This window comes from Fukomys damarensis, unplaced genomic scaffold (genome assembly GCF_012274545.1).
Source record: "Fukomys damarensis isolate Sample0158 unplaced genomic scaffold, DMR_v1.0_HiC HiC_scaffold_16, whole genome shotgun sequence".
NCBI classification, from domain to species: Eukaryota; Metazoa; Chordata; class Mammalia; order Rodentia; family Bathyergidae; genus Fukomys; species Fukomys damarensis.
The window spans coordinates 46,419,185-46,433,319 of NW_022900928.1; the positions used below are offsets into that span (position 1 = coordinate 46,419,185).

A 14,135-nucleotide genomic window follows, 5' to 3' on the forward strand; every position below is an offset into this window, starting at 1 on the left:
ATATATATATATATATGAATCATACATATACATGTAGTATATAAAATTTATATTTCCATGGGTAGAGAGAACAGCTTGAGGGGAAAATCCTCCTTAGGAACAATAATGTTTTAAAGGGTTGAAAAACACTAGTATGTATTAGACTAATGCCTGGCACATAGTAGAAGCTCAAAAGTTGAATTTTACTAATAAAATTTACTGAATAAATTAGTTAATACTGAGTGCTTGACATAAGTTAGGTACTATTCACATATTTAAAAAGATGAAATTAAAATACATTCAAAGAATTTAGCACATTATCGGACAAAAACAACAAAATTACATAAACTATTACCTTTTACCTAATAGAAGCTAGAACACAGTATAATGCCTCATAGTCATCACTGAATCCTAGTTTAGCAGTCTAGAGTTAAACATAGGATTGGAAGATTAAAGTAATGAAATATTTAATAATTTAATCCTTGATGAAGAAAGGAGTTATCCTTAATCTGACAGTCACTGCCAGAGAAAAGTTAAGATAATTTATTAAACTAAAAATTATCTCTAGGAAAGGAAACTTCCTATTTCCTTTTAGTTAGCATTGTCAATTATTAAACCATTGCTAAAAGCAGATCCTTTCCATTTTCATCCCATATGCTATGTATTATTTTATTTTATGACAATGAAAAGATGTCTACAGTTAAGTGTTTAATGATGGACCATTATATGTAACCATACTAACAAGCATTTTCATAATATGTAGCAGAGGACACCAGCAAATGGCAACAAATAAACTACTCCCCACTCCAAGTAGGACTATAAATTTAAGCTAGAAGAGAAAGAAAAATTAGGTGTCAAATCAAGGAAAGTTATTTAACCTCTGAGATCCTTAATTTCATATTGTAAAGTGGGTATAAAAATATTTTCTACTCATTTCACTGGTTAGTTATTAAGGCCAAATGAAAATGAAAATGCTAAGATGTAATAAAACTTCTGAAAGAATAGCATGAAACATCCAGCAGCCAAAAAGGGTGCCATAATGTACAAAATGAACTTAGTGTTAAAATGCTTAAGGCTTAAAAGCAAAAACACATATGTAAGGGACTAAGAAACCAAAGTTTGGAACTTTCTGGATTAATGTCATTTCTCCTAAATATACTGCATGATCCTGTCAAAATATTCACCTTTAATTCACAGCTATCTCTAACTGTTTGGTAATGTTTTTCAAGAAAGTTTATGCTTTCTAATTTTGTTTTTAAATGAACAAACTGAATAAATGCTTGTTTACCAAGAAAATATTCTAAACAAATTAAAATTCTTTAGAGATTAGGATTCACAACATATGCATTATATTAAAATGATGGAAACAAAACAGGCCAAATCTATTAACACTGAAATAAAAGGATAACTGATTTATACATAAACCTTTCAAAAGATTAACTATTATTACAAAGAACAGATGAGGAAGAGGTATAAAATATCAAAAAAGAATCTCATTTTTTACAAAAGCCTAACTGGACAAAATTTGAGCAGATGAATATAGTCCAAATATACTTTTCAAGGGCTTTTAATTTCTTAACTACTTCATAGAGAGATTTCAGGCAAGATTTTAAAGCTATGATGCTATATTCAAATTTTATTCAATCTTCCACAATATCTGCATGAATCTCTAAATGCTGCCTACTTCCCCCTCCAAACAACAGATTTTTTTCTTCAATGTATTCTTAATTGAAAAAGACAGCTATGTTTCTAAATTAAGCAATTATTCTCTAAAACCCCTGTCCCATATTTGCCAGGCTACATAAAGTGTCCTATAAAGCCTTTTGTCATCATGACTAGGCTCCAATATGGAGCAGGTAGTGGTAAGGAAATGAAGGTGTTGTCAATGAAGACATTAAAAACCGTACCTGGAGCAGTGGTAGTATTATACAAGACAATCTTGAACTTCTAATCTGAGATTCTGTAAGATCACAGGAATGAAATTCTAAGATCACATGAAGAGCTACAGTTCTAAACTGTCCCTCAAACTGAGTTAAAGACTCGTGCTTCAGGTCTTTTTGTTTGTTTGTTTGTTTAAATGGTAATGGGAATTGAACTCAGGGCATGCTGACTTACATCCTGAGTCTTTTTAAATTTTGTTTTGAGACAGGGTTTTGTTAAATTGACCAAATTGACCTTGAGCTTGATACATTTCTGCCTCATTCTCCTGAGTAGCTGTGATTACAGGTGTGCACCATCATGCTTGGCCTTCTACATCATTTCTTAACGATACTACACAAACTTCCACTGTGCAAAGGCCCTCAGCTTCATGAAAATGTGTTCTTCATTACCAATTATTGTCGGTTTTCTGTCCCAATCAAAAGTGGTTAAGAAATTACAGTCAGAATTCCCTTCTGTTTAGGTAAATCCTCAAATCTTTAAGCCATAAATAAAGAGAAAACTCCTTGGCCCTGGGCAACCTGAAAATACTAAGATTCTAAATAATGGAGAATTAAGTATACTTTCGTAACAGAAACAATCATAATACCTCAAAACGGGCAAAACATAATTTCTACTCTCATGGGTATTAACATCTTTACTCAGATAACTATGTTATGTCAAAAAATATTTTTAAAGTATTCATACACAAACACACATCACAGAAACTAATGAAGTAGTTATAGAGAGAATATTTTCTCAAGGACACAAAAACTGGTCAAAATATAATCAGTAATCTGGAATACTGTTAAGGATAATCAACTACTTTTTGTACTTATTCATGTTGATTCCTTTTCCCCATGGTACTTAGATTGCTCTTAAAATAAAACTACAATTATATTCTAATGTATTAAACTCTTTTTTTGTTTGTTTGTTTGTTTTTTGAGATAGGGTCTCACTATGTAGTTGAGACTAACCTGGAACTCACTATGTAGCCCAGGCTGGTCTCAAACTCACAGCGATCCTCCTGCCTCAGCCTCCCGAGTGCTGGGATTACAGGCACACACCACCATGCCCGACTCTGATTATTAATCTTTAAGAAAAGCAGCTAAAGATTACTTGAACATATAATTTACATTAACATATTCAAGGAACCATAATTCTTATACATGGGAAGTCATTCTCACTGTGATTCTCCTTTCTTTGACACATTCATTCTACAATAAATTACAGTACTCTCATTATTAAACAAATCAAATCAGTATAATTTAAGTGCTGACTTCTAGTCCCAGAAAACAACCAAATGAATATATGTACACACATATACCTAAGAAAGAACAGAACTTAGGTTTATAGTGAAAGTGGCAAAATATAGCACAGCACTAGTCATCCTTGTTTCTCATGACTCCGCCACTTTCTCAGCCAGAGTGAGTTTTCTTTCCACCATCCCATCATCTGACTCTTAGTCATTCCCACACATTTAACCAGTCCACTGTTATTATAACAGAATATCTTTTTCCTTAGCTACACTGTTCCTAAGAGCAGTGCTCCACACTTTTGGTATCAAAAGTTCAACTATTTCAAAGTGCAGCATTTGGGTAAACAGAGTTATATAAACTAATTATTGGTAGGATAGTAGGAATTACATCTTTATATGCTTTTCAACCTAATATCACTAAATGAGATGAGATAAAGCACTCTCCACTTTGCTGAACATTTTTGTTTTATTGGAGAGGTTTTTTGAAGTTATCAATCAGGACAAAAACTTACAAATTAAGAAAATTACATCAAACAAATGAATTTTGATACCTATGGAAAAACTCAATGTCTTATTACTACTGAAGTTACAGACAACCCTGCTAATGCATACGTCTCCAGATAGCAGGGGTTCACATAACACCTCCAAGTATTCCCATACCTCAGTTTCCTTGGAACGATCTAGGCGGAGAACATCACATCCAACTAAAGTCCTCAGCCCTCTTCCCCTCCTGCTCCCCTCACTCTTTCTTCCATCCAAGGAGCCAAACTTTCTAAATCTCCTTTATTTCTTACTGTCCTTTCTCTTCCACAAACATTTACTGACACCACCAACATACTATGCAATGAGGATAAAGCTGAAAACAATTGTCTTCAAGAGTTTTATAGGTGCCAACATGTAAGTATGTGATAATGGTAAAGTGGAAGAATGCGGATATATAAAGGATGCAATGGGAACACAAAAGAAAAACCAGAATACAGACATAGAAGTGTTTAATAGTTGACAACATGAGATTTAGAGTCACACAGACTTGTTTGTACTACTTAGCAAATAAAATCCAGGCAAGTTAATAATACCTTGTAAAAGTGTAATAAAGATCAAAAAGCATGATTCATAGAAAATACTTAGCACAAAATACTGAAATGGTAGAAAGTGTTCAACAAATAGGATTGTGGAAATAAAAGAACACTCTCATCAGAAAGGAAAATAGGATGAAACCAGGAAATAAGGGTCTCCTTTTAAAGAAGGAATTCACTAAACTGAATATACAAACTTTTATACTCAAAACTTTTAGCCAACTGATAAATTACTTAATAAAAAGCATTGATATTATGGGAGAGTTTTCTAAATACTGCATAAACACACACACACAACACACATGCACACACCTTATTCAACTGTCAAATATTCAAGCAGAAGGCTAACCCAAACTCTGACCACAATACCATGTCTGGCACCCGTATTTCTCAATGAAGCCATTAGCAAAGTATTGACCATCTCTGGTTGCACTGGTTAGCTACACTGTTAATGAAATCATTACTACTTCATTGTCAACCATACCATCACAAGGACACATTCTTCAATAAACAGAAAATAAAATCTAAACACTAACAGATACCATGAATATATTTCTATTACCCTTACTTGTCATCAAATATTTCAAAGTGCATTAAAAATATTACTTGTACAAGAATTTGAGATTAGAGATGCAGATAAACATACTAGCATATAGTCAGTTCAAAACAACATGGAAACAACTCACATATCTTTTCATGCATCCTAGTAAAGAAACACTCCCAGAAGATTTAGGAGAGGTTACATTTTTTTCTATTTCCAATTACTGCTGATCATAGTCATTACAATAAGATCTCAACCACTTGCCTTATTTAAAGTGCTTCATCTTACTGTCAGTTCAATTTTTCTTCAGTATTCCATGGAAAGAAACGATACTTATTTTTTAAAAAATGTTTTCTGTAAGTAACATCCAGAGCACTTACACAGCATGTCTGCCCAAGAATGTTAAAGAATGCCTTTTATACTGTGACCATGAATAAGTTTTAGTAGGAATGCAAATTTTGATCTCAATACTTAAAACAATGGACTACAGTGTCATAAGCACTGTTCAGGCTCTATTAGTCATTCTGTTGAAATTTTTATTTAAAAAAATAATAGAAGGCCTGCAGTGTGCACAATGTATTTGCAACACAAAAGACTTATTGTCAGAATATTTGCAGGATCTTCAAAAGAGAAAAACAACCCCACTAAAGCAAATTAATTTGCAGTTGTTTATTATTTTTAAATGTTATGACAGAACCTTGCATGTTTTAATTTAGCCAATGTATAGGATAAAAGAGATGGCATAATTAAACTTATCATCATGGCACCTGATTGATAAAAATGAGACTACATATATTCAGAAAAGCAATAGAGATCTTAGCTCTGAGATAGCCTTTGAACTGGTACTAGCTGGCTCTTTGGAAAATCCCAAGATAAAAGTGTATGTATGATCCCAAATCCAGATAAATTTGTATTATTTTATTTCCAGGTCCCTCGGTCATATCTCTCAAACTAAAAATCAGTACGTATCTGTTCATACATGAACAAATTATACAGAAAATATTTTGCAAATATGTTTCTTTCCCCACAGTATTGTTTCCTCAAAGATCTTACCTAAAAATTTAAATAAAACTTGTAAAAAAAACAAAGTATCCTACTCAAAGCAAGTATGTCCATGGGAGATGCAACTGACAACTGGGAAGTGGGAAGGAGCCTGACTCCCAGCATCAATCCCACCAGCCACCACAGCCCTCTTAAATAGCATCTTAGAATCTGTTCAAAAATCATGGATTCAAATTCAGATGATGGCTTAATTTAAACCTTATGTGGATTCACAAGCTGCTTGCAGAAGAAGAGTTCTTTATTTATTGGTTAACTGCGAGAAATGCCATACTAAATTGAAAACTGCTTAGATTATTAGAGAGGAAAGCATAATACTCTTGCTTAGATTATTAGAGAGGAGAGCACAATACTCTAAAACAAGTACTTCCATCCCAAACTGTGTGTAAGGACAAAAAAGGGTAGGGGGCAACCTGTTCAATAAACATTTCCTCAACAGACATTTTGCCCTGGACAAGTAGAAAAACTCAGAAATTTGTCTTGACAAAAGAACTCTCATGTAATCTTTTCATTACACCATATAACTCTGAATTCATTTTTAAACTTAGTAAATATTCTTTAGAACATCTAGACAGGTTCTGTTTTTGCAAGATAAGCATAATTGAGTATTAATATGTCCCTACTGTTTCAATGTACAGGAATAAAGTATAACTTTTCTGCACAAACTTCAGTCACACAAGTGACGATAGCTTTTTTCTTTTAGTTATAAAGTTAAAATATTTAGTAGGAAAAGAACATTCAATGCCCTTGTCTCTCCCCTTCACAAAAATGTTAAACTAAAAATCTTAGTATTGGCATCAGTGAATCCCATCTGTCCAAGGGGTCTCAATAATTTTGAAGACCTTTCCCTATTTACCAAATTAGTTGGTATTAGAAGTCATTATCAATAAAAAGCCATTATTTTTGTCATCCTCTATTTCTATGGTAAGGATGAGCAAAGCGTCTGGTTTTTTTTTTTTTAACTACTACAATAAAACTTTATCACAGCCCTTAACAAATGCCAAAGTATTTTCATACCCTTTATCTTCCATACCTGCTACCAATACTGGAGCTAAACTGCCTAATTCTGGTTTCTGCTACCTTGTGTGACACTGAAGAAGTTATTAACCTCTCTGTTCCACATTTTCCTCATCTGTAAAGTAGGGATAATGAGAATTCTTATACCTATAAGAACTACTACAAAGATTAAAGTCATATAACTAAATACTTCAAAGTGTGCCTAAAATATACTACTTCCTATAAAGGTGTTAGCTCTTTCTAGAAAATTATTATTAATCATATCTGTAAAGACAGGGCAGCAGATTATCATTTTTCCCTTTAAGACAATCAAAGCTCAAAGAAATTGAGATATGTACTATACTTCTAAAGATCACAATCACTCTTCAACATTTAACACTCAGATTATGGGTAGTGAAACTGAAAAATGAAGCTTTTATCCACAAGAGCTGCATTTACTTTACATATTTTAAGAGAAATGAATCAGACTTCTAAAAAAAAAGGATGCAGTAAACAAGTACACTAACTAGACAAGGTGAACCTCTCCAGGATTTAGAATTGATTTTAAATAGCAAAATGTATACCCCATGAAATTTCACTATTTCTGGTAGAAATAGTATGGAATTCAGAGTCAAAATTCAAATTCTAGTTCCATTTTTATAAGTAGGGACATCGGATGATCACATCACTTCTCTGGGCCTCAGTTACTTATCTATCAAATCAGGACCTACTTTACAGGGCTGATATGAGAAGTAATGGAAATGTGTATGTAGAACAGTCTTATTACTATCAAAACTGCACCAAAACATATTAGATTTAAAATTCCTGATTGAAATTATATTAAGACATACACTGAATAGGCATTCATTTACTTTTTTCATTAACCATTTTCTTCCTTAGAAAAAGTCTTCCATTGTAGTATTGTTTTAAATATTTATTGTGTAATTATGTAAGGTGACAGTTTGGATTACTCACTGTGATTCAAGTGAAAGAAATTAGGTAACCTGCATAGTACCTACTTTAGTATCACACACTGAAAGAAGACTCAAAAGCAGAGCATGAGAATTAAGAGAACAGATGCCAGGTATGGTGGCCCATACCTATAATTCCAGCACTCAAGAAGCTGAAGCAGGATATACACAAGTTCAAGGCCAGCCTGTGCTACATAATGAGATTGAGACCACCTGAACCCAACATAGCAAAACGTCTCAAAAAAAGGAGTTTTAAAAAAGAAGAGAACAGACTGACAATCATATGCATTTTCCTTTCTGATTTAAAATTAAAATTAGTAAACATGTCCATTAAATCACAAGGAAACTGTGGACATACACAGTACAAAGTAATCTGTAACACATTATACATGTTTTCAAAACATATCTCATAGAAACATAATTAACATCACTCTCCTTATTTACAGAATATTTTAACATACATAAAACATACACTCTTAGGAAAGTTCTTTAACTTTAGTATCAAAACATAACAAATGAAGAAGTCACACAACATAATAATGTCCCTGTTTAGAGTAACTACATTTATGATTCTGAGTCAATGGGTACAAAAAGAAAAATTTAATGCAAAGAATATCTGCAACTGCAGAATACAAGCTTGCTAGAAATAAATTAGCTATTTAAAACTAATATTTTTAGGCTGAGGGTATAACAATGGTAGAGTGCTTGCCAAGGACACGCAAGGCCTTAAGTTCAATCTCCACTAGTACAAAACAAATAAATAATATTTTTAAGCAATGTATTTAAAATGTATTCAAAATACTAAAAAGGAGTAATAGTATTTTAAGATTAAACTTTTAGTAATTTAAGCATTACAAAGTATTTCAAAAGAATTTTTTTGTTTACTAGTATGAAGTTAAGTCAGTAATTATCAAATTACACAAAACAATATAAAATATATACAATACTAAAACTAGTTCAAACCCTTATTGTTCAAAAAACCCTGCTGGGTGTGGTGGCACACTCCTGTAGTCCCAGCACTTGGGAGGCTGAGGCAGGAGGATCACTGTGAGTTTGAGACCAGCCTGGGCTACATAATGAGCTCCAGAGCAGTCTGAACTACACAGTGAGACCCTCTCTCAAAAAACCAAACCAAACCAAACAAAACAAACCCTAGAAAAATTCAGTCCCTCAGATAGACTACCAAAAATAAACTATAACAATTTAGTGTGATAAATTTAATTTAAATTATTTATGGTCAAGTTCCATCCCCCATACCAGAAGAATAAAATAAATTATGTTCTATGGATTGGTAAAGCACTAGACTGTATAAAAGAAAAGCTACTCAGAATAGTGTACTAGACAGAATCCAAAGGAAAAAATAAAGTTTTAACAGCAGTACAAGTTACCAAGCACCTATTTACCAAGCATATAAAATTTGTGCCCACTATTCCATTCAAAAAGTGAAATCAGATCCATCTTTTCAGAAGCATAAAACTTAAAAATCTTAATAGAAATAATATGGGTATAAAAAACAAAGTGTTTTTTTTTCTACACCAAAGTCAGACAATATCTGACTTAAAGGTGGAGAAACAGTACATGCTTTTCATGCTTATAATCAATATGGGATTTTTTGGTCATTTTTCAGTTACAGTGATGGATTGGTTATAATTTTACTTACATATGGTATTCAAGGAGGTTTTTATAGACATGAAACACAATGAAGCTATCTGGCCCAATAAAAAATGATTTGAATTGATAAAGTCTACAAATGAAGTGTTAGATTAAGCACTAAATACCTCTGTGCCTTTGGAAGAAAAACCATTAATATTTCCTAGCCTTCTAACATTTATTATGCCTTTTGGTAAATTATTAAAATTTTCTAGGTCTGTTCCCTCATCTGCAAACTTTCAGAGCTGGATCAGACCAAAAAGCATCAGGCTCAATGCTTCTCAAACTTTTAAGTGCAGGTCCTTGGGCCTACTCCCAATGATTGAGAACCTAAGCTGCTAACTGAGTTGAAACTTAAGAAGCTAAATGTTTCCTAAGCACCACATGTAATTTAAATATACAGGCAGAAACACTAGCTGAACAATCTCTTATGTTCCTAACAAAAGAACTGGTCTCAGTGCCAAACTCTTAGGAACTCAGGATCTAGCAGATCCACATGTACAGGACAAAGTAAATACTAAACAAAAATTATAGAACAAAAGAAAGGGAGAGAGAGGTCAGGTATGTATGGGGGTAGTATTTGCTAGTTAAGTGGTCATATTTTGGGCCAAGAAACATACAAAAATGGTAGCAAAATTAAACTGGGGTACAATACTCAACATTCATCAGCAGCTCAAAAACAAGGATTTCAGTCTCTGTACAAATACAACTTTAAATATAACATGAGCCTTATTATTCTCTTCTCAAACAAGCTGCAAAATACTAAGGCAGTAAACAATATAGTATGATGTGTAAGCCAAAAAAATTTTTAAAGAAAATTACTGGATGACTAAAAAAAAATTACTGCTTTTTCCAGGTAGAAGAAAACACAGAATTTTAGGGCAGGGATTAATTAAACTTTGAAGTTACTGATTACTAATATGCACAAATTTCATTTGGCATAATATAAGGATTCTAGAAATACTGTTTACAATTAATTTCTATCCATTTTGTTGCATTTTCCCATTCACTTACATTATAATTTTTGAGATGTTTTATCTTCACTTCTGATGATCTTCAAATGCCAATGGCTCTTAACACATTAACTGTAAATAAACACAAAGGAGCTTAAGGGAATTCAGATATGTATTTAAGGAACCCTGGTATCACCTATTCTAAATTACTGTAATGTGTGGAAGGCAGAAGGGAAGGAACGGAGGCTTTGGTATTATTTACCTGTTTCATAATTTATCTGATCTTCAAAATGAAAAACTTTCTTTTAAATAAAAATTATATTACCCTCATAATTATCAGACACAGAATAAAAACACCCTATTTTCTCTCTGAAGAACATTCAACACTAGAGAAAATTCTCTTGAATGTGAACTCCCAAACTCTTACTGCCTTATTTATCTTCCTTCTTCTGCATAAAAATATGTCAAAAAGACTCTACATCACTACCATCCAATCAATCTGCCCTGGGACTGCCATCAAACTATAAACATAGGTCTAGACATGGGGCACCAGATCTTCAGGCAAAATCAGCTCTTTAAAGCACATAAATCTTAAAGTGAAACAGACCTGGATTCAAATGTCAAACTATTCTCTCTAGTCTTCAGATTTCTTATATGTAAAACGTGAAAAGCAATACTACTATACAATCATGAGTATTATGTGTGAAAACATACAGAAGGAATTTAGCACCTTACTCAGCACATAAGCCCACAATCTATGTTAACTGCTATTTTTATATTATGTATTAAAATTAATCTGTTGATTTATTACTATAACAACTAGGATTTGGAAAGCAAGCTTATCTCAGGTGTTTCAATATTTAGTTACTGCCTTAGGTATACTGGAAGAATATTTCTCATATTAGTAACAGGATATCTGCACCATACAAAAATTAGTTTTTACTTTTGCAAGTATCTTTACTGAATTACAAAAAATTAGTACAAAATAATTATTATAACTATTAAGGACCAGTTATTTCCCCTTTTACTAATGCACAAACTCCTGATAAAACTCTGCATGAACAACACCTCATTTGCTGTTGTACAGAAAAAGCAATTCTGCTGAGAAGAGTTGGATGTATTTATGACTTAAGTTTATTAAGCTCTCTGAGTATGATTAATAAATTGTCCTATCAATCCAGAAGACTTATCTACCCTTCTCTACCCATTTCCAAAAATTAAACACCTTGTGTTCGAAATTACATATTTAAACTATTAATATTTAAGTCAGGTGCATGAAACACTGGTATCTCTGGATTTTCAATAAAATTTTTAGTTCAACAACATAAAAACAAACATGAAATATGTTGACAGAAGCATTTATAAACTAACATGGCAAAAGACAGCCAAGTTTATTTCCCATATGGAGAGCACATGCTTAGAACTGAAACAACAGAAAAGTAACAAAGTAGAACCTAATGCAGTACTCTGGGAGGAAATAAAACACATATATATGATTGTGAAATGGACAACAAACCAGAGAAAGTGAAAAGTCATTACCACCACTTTGCCATGCAATTTCTCAAGCTCTTCAAATGAAATATAAAAATGAAATAACACAGTTGATCATTCCTCATTTGATTTTTATTTGCCTGGCATGTAACCATCTAGCTATATTACCTCTATCACTTTCACTTCATACTTCTAGATTAGGATTATGAAAATCTGGCCCAACTAATAGTACACAAAAAAGTTAAATTCAAGACTTCTCTGTTTCAAAATACAGGTCTCACCAGATGTGGTAACACATACCTATAATCCCAGCACTTCAGAGGCTGAGGCAGAAGAATTGCATAAATTCAAGGCCAATCTGGACTAAATAGCAAGTTCAAGGACAGCCTCAATTACATAGTGAAACCTTATCTCAAAAAAAAAAACAACAAAAAGCGAAATACAAGTCTCTTTTTCGGTTTACCATAATATAGCACCTCTCTCCTTCAGCGTAATTATGTAATTATTACTTTGGTCATCATATCTGCAAATCCAAAAGTGTCTCTGGTATAAATGAAATGTCCTAGATTTCAACTGGAAAATTTCTTTATTTTTAAATAATTCACTTGCATACTATCAGAGAAGCTGACTGTCTCCAATACCCATTCTCATCTATTCCTTAGTAACAGTCTCTAATTTTTAGCTCAGCAGAAGGCTTTATGGAAAAGATTTCATGTCTTAGTCTCTCGTGAGGCTATTCATAAACATTGGACCTTACAAGTGTCAACAGGGTGTAAGCCTGAAAACTGTATGTGAGTACCAAAAGTGTCCTTAAAGAGAAGTATTATGTCCTTTTTTACCTTTCCCATGAAGAAGCAATAGCTAAAGCTCAAACAGTAATTTTGGTTCATGAGGTTAACTGTAATACTTAGATCCATTATATCAGATCTGTATTTATCTAACTAAATATCTCTTGTTTTAAAACAGTGTTAGTCTGGATTTTCTGTTATATTCAGCTAAATGTGAAACCTAAAGTAAGGGCTAAGGGTATAGCTCAGTGGCAGAGCATTTGCCGAGCTTGTACAAGGCCCTCGGTTCAATCTCCAGCACAGCAAAAAAAACAGACTTTTCCAAATATGAATACTTTTTTTGAATGTTTTTTGAAGCTTATATGTTAAAGGATATGCTAAGTTCATTTTTGTTATATTTAAAACAGTACAGTATCTACCCTTATTTAGTCTAAATTAAAAAGTATTTAGGGCCAGGGATTTAGCTCAGCAGTTCCGCCGCCTGCCTTGCAAGTGCAAGGACCCGAGTTCGATCCCCAGTATGAAAGAAAGAGAAGAAAGAAAGGAAGGAAAGAAAGAATGAATGTATAAACCCAAGAGTAATTCATATAAAAAAAAGAGTATCTGAAAGAATAAAAAGGCATCAGTGGTTACTGCCACAGCTCCTAAGTACACACTTAGTCAAAGGAAGAAGAATGACATCTGCTCTTCAATGGTATAATGATGACAACATTGATATAACTACAGATAAGCACAAATACAGTTCTGTATAATAAAGCTAAGGAAAAGAAATTGAGGTTACTATTTTCATTAAGAGGGCATCTTTCATTTTTATAATCTGTACTATCATTTCTTTTTTTAGAGTTCCATTTTTAATATAACTTCCTGTGGAAAGCAGGCTTATAATATGATCCCTTATCCCTGACTCATTAAGAGTTTTTAATACTATTCACTTATTCAAAAATATCTTAAGACACATAGCAAGTGTTCTGCATATGCAAAACCATTTTCCTTAAAAGGAAAAAAATATTCCACACTAAAATTTTGAGAGTTTCCACCACTCATATGCTGAATCACATGCAGTCTTTGGCTCTGGTAATTCTGAATATAATAGTACTAACTTGGAAGTTTTCCAAAATAAGCTTAACTGCTTTCTGGACATCAGTATCCGGGTTATTTCCTTCCTTGGGCACAATCCAGGCTTTTCTGATTCAGTAATGGCATCCTAGAATTTTTTAATAACACATTTTTTAAAATGCTTGTTACCACTAATGTATTTCATTAAGAATCTATTTTTGAGAAAAGGCCTAAAACTTGTACTTTTTATTTGTATACTCATAACTGAGGGGAAAAAAAAAAACCTCAGGAAGTTTTGGTTACAGAGTACATATATAGGGCCAGGGAATTTAGCTCAGTGGTACCACTGCCTGCCTCGCAAGAGCAAGGACCCAAGTTCAATCCATGGTACAAAAAAAAA

The 14,135-nt window shown here is 32.8% G+C and overlaps 1 protein-coding gene across 4 annotated transcripts in view; it reads right to left on the reverse strand.

Moving 5' to 3' along the window:
• Window positions 1–14,135, reverse strand: part of Mtmr2 (myotubularin related protein 2) — an 80,888-nt gene that overhangs the window by 61,080 nt on the left and 5,673 nt on the right. For 2 of the 4 annotated variants that reach the window (XM_010633639.2, XM_010633640.3), the window contains exon 2: window positions 10,462–10,532. The exons of the other annotated variants lie outside the window; for them this stretch is intronic. The gene's annotated coding sequence lies outside the window, so the exon portion shown is untranslated. The remainder of the gene's footprint in view (window positions 1–10,461; window positions 10,533–14,135) is intronic. 4 annotated transcript variants of the gene reach the window in all.